Raw genomic sequence first — 8804 nt, forward strand, 5'->3', positions numbered from 1 at the left:
GAATGCGCCTCATGACGTCAAGCGAATTGGTGGGACCGCTTCTTGGACTGGACACGGAGCCAGAGCCGCTGGATTGTCCAGAGCGGTCGCCTTTCTGGGGGACCGGATTGGCGATCAGCCCCAGGCCACTGGGGCGGGCCTTGTCTCGGAGGTCGACACCAGCTCCTCGGTCCACGTCTCGAGTGACGCCATCAGCTCCACGGTCACTGGTGTCGCGACGGGCTCCCAGGCCCACGCCTCCAGTTCCAGTGCCTCAGCACCCCACGCCTGCTCCAAGGTCCTCCCCAGCTCCGCAGCGTCTGACGCCAGCTCCAAGATCCTGCCCGGCTCTTTGGCGTCCCACGGCAGTGTCCAGGTCTTCTTCCCCTGTGTCTGCACCATTATTGTCCACAGCTCGGGTTCCTGTTCCAGAGGGGGTCTCAGGCCGACACGCCCCTTAGCCGCTACTGGTGCCCGACCCAGAGACCCGGTCTGCCCGTCCTCCAGAGCGCCGGCCCAAGCCTGCTGAGCCTCCAGTGATCCTGAGATTCTGCGGTCTGCTCATCCTCTGGGTCATCCGCCGGAGGGTCTGCCCCGGTCCGTCCGGCCCCCCAGCCAGCCTCCTGACCTGATCCTGCCGTGTGTTCAGCCTCCAGGTGGTCCCCCCTGAACTTTGTCGTAGGTCTTTTCTTGTTTTGGTCTGGTCCCTCCTCCTGAGCTGTCTACCTGTATTTGGGTCCTCACCTCTTCCGACGCCCGCCATTCGTGACAGACTGAGCTGAACCTGAACATGTTTACTGACAGCCCTGGTTAGACAGTCAGGTGGGATGTTTAAGGTCAGGGTTAGGGAGTGGGACTGTTGTGTCAGACAGGTCTTTCTATTCTATTTATTGGCGCTGAGCATGACTAATGAAAATTAGATGGAAAATAAAAAATGGAAGATGAGCTGGTTTGGAGAGGAAGCACACTGAGTCTGACAGGAGTTCATCTAAAACCTAAAGCCCTCTGTCTTTACTTTGTCTTTATGTCCATCGTTTTTCTTTTTGTCCTGAAAAAAGAAGTAAATAATAAAAAAAACATTAGCTACTGTTTATTATTTGAACTAAGTATCATGAGCAGCTTCCAGCTATCGCTGAACTTTCCTCTGATGAATGATGCCAGCTTTCTACTACAGATGAAAATGTGTCTCGGTTCCCTGGAAGCTCTGCAGACTCGGCAGATTCTACAGCGGCCTTTTGAGTTTCATTTCCTAGAATCCAGATCAGGCTGGAACAGGTTCTTTCCTGCCCTGGAAGATAATAACCTCCTCTCAGAAGAACAGATGCATCTCTGATATGTTGCTGCAGCATCTCGTGTTACTTTTAATTTCCCATTTGGTTGCAGCCGTTTAAAACTTGTTTATGTTGGTTTTAAACATCAATCCTGATTTATTTTAAGTTCCTGGTTTGAATTTTTGTTTCCTCCCTGTTTTGGCTTCAGGGTTTGTCTTCACACTGACAAACTACATGTACACCAAATGTTTGGGTTGTCTTGGCACTTTTCTGCCCCCTAGAGGATCAAAAGCTCTACTGCAGAATGTTGCAGGAACAACACAGCCTCATCTGCTGTTTTATTCACTTTTCTTTCTCTTCAGTGTTTCAAAAGTTGGCTTCAGTTAACATGTGTCTTTGCTTCTCAGTTCTCCACCATGATGCTGAAAGAAAAATACTGATATGAAAATAAGGTCACAGTTCTGTGTAAATATGAGGCAGGAAGATGAAGGTTACAGATTTTAGTACGACCCATGTGAGGCCATCTGATGCAGTGACGTGATCAGCTGCTGACAAAACATTTTTCACAAGACTGGAGTGAAAATGAAGAAGGAAACGAAGGTTGTGAAAAATGAGTCACAAATGGTATTTCCTCACTTCTTATGAATTTTGCAGAGGAAAATTTCTATTTTCTCTCCTCACTGATCTCCAGGGTTCATTTGGTCTGAAAAAAAAAAAAACGTTGGTGAAGATGTAGAAAAAGTGCTTTAAATGCGTTTGTTTTCTGAGTTTCTCCATCAGACGTGTTGACTGTCCACTCGTTTGGACTGAGCTAAGCGACGACTTCCAGCAGCGAGGGAAACAAACTGGTGGATCACAAAGGAGAAAATCAGATTAATCTAGAAGCAGACTAGAACTAGAAGCAGCGAGCGCAGACCTCCACCAAGCCAGGGTCACTCCCCTGAGAAAAACCCCGAAAGGCCCAACAGCCCACCCAGTGCCCCCTATATTTTTAACCTTCTTTTAACCAGATCCAGAATGCCAACATGACCAGGTCAAACAATGTCACCTTACCTTTGGGATTATATAGGCATGATGACCAAATTTAGATGTACTGACCAGCTTCAGTTGAACTGTCTGTTCTCTGTTAGTATCACATGAATTTCATCCTGGATAACGTCATAGTGGGCCTTGTATACAGGTCTGATTGGCCCAGATGGAAACCTCTATATAAGGAGAGTTGATACAGAGTCAGTGGAATTACCACATTTGGCTTTAAAGTCCTCACAGATTCTGCAGGTCGGTTTTAGATGCCAGACTTTTTGCAATAAACCTTTTTTTTATTAATCAAGTTGGTGTCAGGAGATCTTTTCACCTCCCAACCATCTTTTCCACATCACCTATGTCAAGAAATAACATCATTCAGATTATAAAACCTGCCATGGTGCCATCTTTTATTTATTTATTTGTTTATTTATTTATTTGTTTATTTATTTGTTTGTTTGTTTGTTAATTTATTTATGCCAATGGTTTGGGGCATTATCTAATGAGAAGCTCTAATGGCAAAGTTATTCCCATCTCCCAACAGAATCTTTAAAGAATTTCTGTATCCAGGTGGTAATCCGGATCACCCCCAAAATGTAATCAGTTGTTCCTTCATTCTATTTCTGACATTTTCTAAAACTTCAATAAAAATATGTTATGTTACTAACAGACAGACAAACTAGCAACACAGAATGAATGATCTCTGCCTTGGTGGAGGTGAAACAAAAGAACAAGCCGGAGAATGAATGTAGAACGAGCGTTGGCTGTGCTCCAGATGGTGGAGAATGATCAGCTCGTCTTACTACTACTACCACGTTAGGAGTAGACGTCCTGGTTGCTGGTATCAAATTAATTTCTACAAAGTCTTCAGACATTCCTCCTTCGACTTTTTCCTCCGTCCTACAGTTACAAAAAAAAAATGAATAAATAAATAAAATAAAATAATAATAATAATAACTATTTTTATTATTATTATTATTATTCTGAAGCTTTCTGTTGGATTAACCAGTTTTCTCCTTCATACACGTGCAGTTTAGTTGACATTTCCCTCTCTGTGAGCAGAGTTTCATCAGAATAGTTTCGGCCGATGCAGAGCAGCAGAGAGAGAAACACCTGAACGTTCGGGCTAGCATGTCGTACCAGTTAATCATCCCAGTTTCCCATCAGCTGCGGGTTTGCAGGCGGAAACCTCTCGTTGCTTCCAGCCTGAAGCCATGCAGCGAGATGAGCTTCCAGGGAATCCCTGCAACATTTCTACCCTCCACCCACGGATAGTTTCATCTGTAAATGTTCTCTGCTGGATGATCAGAAGTCTAGTGGCATGTTTTTGTCCTTGGTTGACTTCTGAAGTGAAACTTGCTGCATGTCTCACATACCGAGAGCTGTTTCTGTCCTCATTGTTCCTCCATGAGACTCAGCAGGAAGAATCTAAAGTATGTGAAGCATGGAAAATGTTGCAGAAGGGATGCCATTAGCATTACACTTTACACCTTGGTGGTGGTGGGGGCTCCCTGACATGTCCTGAACAATTAAATGATTGACCCCAAATTTAGACCCAATAAAGAGCCAAAAGGTTCTTTGGCCCTTTAGGCCCCTGTGTGTGAGGTGTCCAGAGAATGAAGTTGACACCCAGACGGGAATGGGAAACTTGGCTGGAAGTCTGGGTGGTGCTGCAGGAAGATGCCACCCTTTCTCTCAGCTGGCTGTGAGATTCTCCACGGCATTCTTTCTCACAGTTTACTGTAGCCACCTTACCAAATATGGCAGGCAGTAAGGCGGGTCATCTCAGCTGCCTGATGTGACATTCGCCAACAGCAACAAGTGGCTGAAATGTGACATGATACAGGAAAGAAGAGAAGCTCGGCCCAGTTTCCCAGATACCCGACCACCAGCCATGAGCTGGTCAGGCATGACTCAGTGCTCATCTGCAGAAACACTGAATGGAAAATGTACAGTTAGGACCCAGAAGATTCACGAAACCTGAAAATTCTGCTTTATTTGTCTTGGACATGTCCTTCGTCCTCTGGCACAGACGTTTACAAGTAGTGTTTTATACAATCAAGTCTCTTCTAGTTGCAATGAGTAATCTGCTGTCCGGTCTGACTAGAACACACAGTAAACATGATCTTAACATATAAAATAACTGAAAATGTGAATCAAACTCCAACTGGACCCACAGAGAACTGTTGTAAACTAACACTGCAGTTTACAGACTCTCTAAATGTAGAGAGGATGGACAATACTACACTTTAACTCCGGACCTGTTGGTCCGTCATCTTGCAGGTTCTAGATGTTTCCTGCTAAAACACCTGATTCAGATTAATGGGTCATGAAGGGGCTGACATCAAACATGACAATATTTGATTTGAGTCAGGTGGGTCGGAGCAGGGAAACATGTAAAACCTGCAGGACACTGGCTCATGAGGTCCAGGTTGGTGATCCCTGAGCTAGCGCATCAGAAAGAATGGTTTACTGGTCCCAGTTTAACGTTAACGTTACTGGGTGGAGTCATGATTTATTGGTCCCAGTTTAACGTTACTGGGTGGAGTCATGATTTATTGTTCCCAGTTTAACGTTATCTGGGTCGAGTCATTGTTTATTGGTCCCAGTTTAATGTTATCCAGGGGCTAAGTGGAGTCCTAGACTGGAGTCTGAATCCCAGACTGGAATCCCCATGTTTCGTGTTGCATTTCTGATCTTAATGGGGTACATTTTACATTTTAGGGTTTAGGGTCACCTCATCATGTTCAGGTCATTTCTACGTATTATGTATGTAGAAATATGTATACTATTATAATACTGTATTATAATATATATACTGTATTATAATAGTGTTGTAATGCATTAGTGCTGTAGCTGTAGTCAGCATGATGAGGACCTGCTGACCTCATAATTTCCCGTTTGAGAGAAAAGTGAAAAAGTCATGTTTGGGTCACATCTTTCTATCAATCAATCAATCAATCAATCTTTATTTATAGAGCACTTTTCATACATAAATGCAGCCCAAAGTGCTTTCCATGGTTAGAACAATGCCCCCCCCCCACACACACACATAAACACACACACAACTCCCTCCCTCCCCGTGTCCTCTCACATACCAGTATGTACAAGTAGGCATACACATACACACACACACACATACTTGCACATATTAAAAGACTAATGTGAGGTTGAGCACAGATGAGCCAGGTAAGGAAACACTATCACAGGGAGCCGTCTGCACCGGGAGCTGTTCACAGGTCATGGCCGCCAGGACACCGACCCAGGGCACACGGCCAAGTGAGAGGCAGAGGAGCCACCCAACCAGACCGAAAGAACCCGCAGGACAGAGCCGCAGCAGCCACAGCCCCCGGTGCAGAGAGCCCCCTCCGAGGAAACACTGGAGAAATAACCTAAAAATAATATAAATAGAATAAAAGCATAGAATAAATAAAAAATGGGTTAACATAGAAAAATAAATAGGCTAGGGGAATAAAATAAATAAAATAAAATGAATAAATATTAAGTAAAAGCTAAATTAAAAAGGTGGGTCTTGAGCCTGCTCTTAAAAACATTAACATTCTCTGCAGCCCTGAGCTCCTCCGGCAGGCTGTTCCACAGACGAGGACCATACCACTGGAAAGCTGCCTCTCCATGAGTATGTGTCCTGACTTTAGGTACAGTCAGGAGGCCAGTACCGGAAGACCTCAGGGGCCGTGAGGGTTCATAAGGTAAAAGCAAATCTGAAAGATAAGAAGGCCCAAGACCATTAAGACATTTAAAAACCAATAAGAGAACCTTAAAATTGATCCTGAAACACACGGGGAGCCAATGCAGTGATTCTAAAACCGGTGTAATGTGGGCCTGCCCTCTGGTCTTCGTCAGCACACGAGCAGCTGAGTTCTGTAGGAGTTGTAGAGGTGCAATACTCTTTTTGGGAAGACCAGAGAGCAGGGCATTACAGTAGTCAATACGACTGGTGATAAAAGCATGCATCAGCATCTCCGTGTTGGCCTGAGAGAGAATGGGACGGACTCTGGCTATGTTTTTTAGATGATAAAATCCTATTTTAGTAACATGTTTAATATGTGGAATAAAACCAAGCTCAGAGTCAAAAATAGCGCCCAGGTTTTTTACTTGTGATGATGGGTTTAATGCGGATGCCTGTAATTTAGCTAAGAGTTTCTCTCTCTGAGCCTCAGGACCAATGATTAAAACTTCAGTTTTGTCCTGGTTAAGCTGTAAAAAGTTTTCTGCCATCCAGGATTTGATATCTAAAATACAGTTGAAAAGGGCATCCATTGGTCTCGTGTCATCAGGAGACATGGAGATGTACAGCTGAGTATCATCAGCATAACTGTGGAAGTTTACTCCATGCCTCCTGATGACGCTGCCAAGAGGGAGCATATACAAATTAAAAAGAACAGGGCCTAAAACTGACCCTTGAGGCACACCACATGTCATTTAATGGATCTTAGAGGAGCATGTATCCAAACTTACCATATAAGTTCTGTCTGTGAGATAGGAAGTGAACCAGTTGTGAACAGCACCAGAGAGGCCCACAGGGTGTTTCAGTCTGTTTAAAAGAATTGTGTGGTCTACTGTGTCAAAGGCTGCACTAAGATCCAGTAGCACCAAGACTGAGAGGTTCTGTGAGTCACAGTTAATCCTAAAATCATTTAAAACCTTCAGGAGAGCAGTCTCTGTGCTGTGGTTCACCCTAAATCCAGACTGATATATCTCAAGGATAGTTCTACTATTTAAAAAATCATTAAGCTGAATAAAAACCAGTTTTTCTAAAATTTTACTTAAAAATGGTAAGTTGGATACAGGTCTATAGTTATTAAAATCATTACAATCCAAATTGCTCTTCTTCAGAAGAGGCCTCGCCACCGCCGTTTTAAAGGCTGCAGGGAAGACGCCCATCTGAAGAGAGCAATTTATCATGCATAAAAGCTCGTCTTTAAAAAGTCCATAAAATGATTTAAAAAGTGAAGTGGGAACTGGGTCTAAAAGACATGTGGTGGGTTTTACTGTGGAGAAAACTTTATCAAGGGTCTCAGCATTAACCAGGAAAAAACTGTCCAGTGTTTCCTCAGGTAAAAGCAAGCACTCAGATGTGTTCGTGTTCTGGTTGGATAAAATACCACATCTGATGGCACTGATTTTACCTTTGAAGTGGTCTGCAAACTGCTCACAGAGAGAGTCTGTTGGGGTTCGCTGGGAGCTGTTAAAATCAGGGTTACATAGGTGATCGATGGTGGAAAAAAGAACCTTGGGATTATTTTTATTGTTACTGATTATTTTTGCGAAGTACATGTTTCTTGAGTTCCTTAGTGCGTTATTGTAAATTTTAAGTTGCTCACAAAATATCTGATAATTTATTGTCATTTTATTTTTCCTCCATCTCCTTTCTGCCGCCCTGCAATTTCCTTTGAGTTTTTTGACCTCCTCATTCCTCCAGGGAGATATAAGTTTTGGGTATATCTTTTTTGTAGTGAGTGGAGCAACAGAGTCGAGGCTTGTCTTCAGTTTACTGTTAAAGTGTTCAACAATAAAATCACAGGGTGCAGGTAAAATCACAGGAGGACATTTATCTAGAACTTTGATAAAATTTGCAGCCACTTCAGAGGTTAGATAGCGCTTCCTCACAGTTCGCACCGAGGTCTCCCGCTGAATAAAACCGGTGATGTTAAAAAACACACAGTAGTGGTCAGAGACAGCCAAGTCAACAACAGAGGACACACTGGCAGAAAGGCCATAGGTAATGACCAAGTCCAGTGTGTGTCCTCTGTTGTGAGTCAGCTGTGTGACGTGTTGCGTAAAATCCATATAGTTAAGAATATTTAAAAATTCTTAATAGTGTTGTAATGCATTAGTGCTGTAGCTGTAGTCGTCATGATGAGGACCTGCTGACCTCATAATTTCCTGTCTGAGAGAAAAGTGAAAAAGTCATGTTTGGGTCACATCTTTCTATGTAGTCATCAGACTGGTGAGTTCTGGCTTAGACCTGCTCCAACCCTAACTTTCTCTGATCTCTATTGCCATTTTCCGTATACAACTGAAATGTGACCATCTCTCAACACAGGATCATAAAAATTATAAACAAATATAATTACATCAAACAGTCTAAAGTCTGATAACACACAGTGTATTTACGGACTTTCAGGGTGAGTCGGTGAGGCAGACTCCCAGCTCTGTCTGACATTCACAGCTTCACCAAAACTCAACTTTTCCATTTTTACTATAAAAGATGTAAAAACAACATTTCTCCTCCTGTAAATGAGTGAGTGCAGCTTAGTCACGTTTGTCCACCACAGGCGTGGCTAACACAGGCTCTCTTATGCTTTCCTGAAAGACAACGTTTACGCACACACACGATGATGATGATGTGTGTGTGTGTGTGTGTTAGGTCATCCGTGTGATGTGGGTCAGTATTGTTCAGTCTGTCTCATCAAACACACTTCAGTGGTCAGTGGTGCTTTGTGGATGTTGGCTGGAAGCCATGAAAAGTGGTCTACGTGCACATGGAGGCACAGATTTTCTTTCTGC

Source organism: Melanotaenia boesemani, chromosome 11 (genome assembly GCF_017639745.1).
Source record: "Melanotaenia boesemani isolate fMelBoe1 chromosome 11, fMelBoe1.pri, whole genome shotgun sequence".
NCBI classification, from domain to species: domain Eukaryota; kingdom Metazoa; phylum Chordata; class Actinopteri; order Atheriniformes; family Melanotaeniidae; genus Melanotaenia; species Melanotaenia boesemani.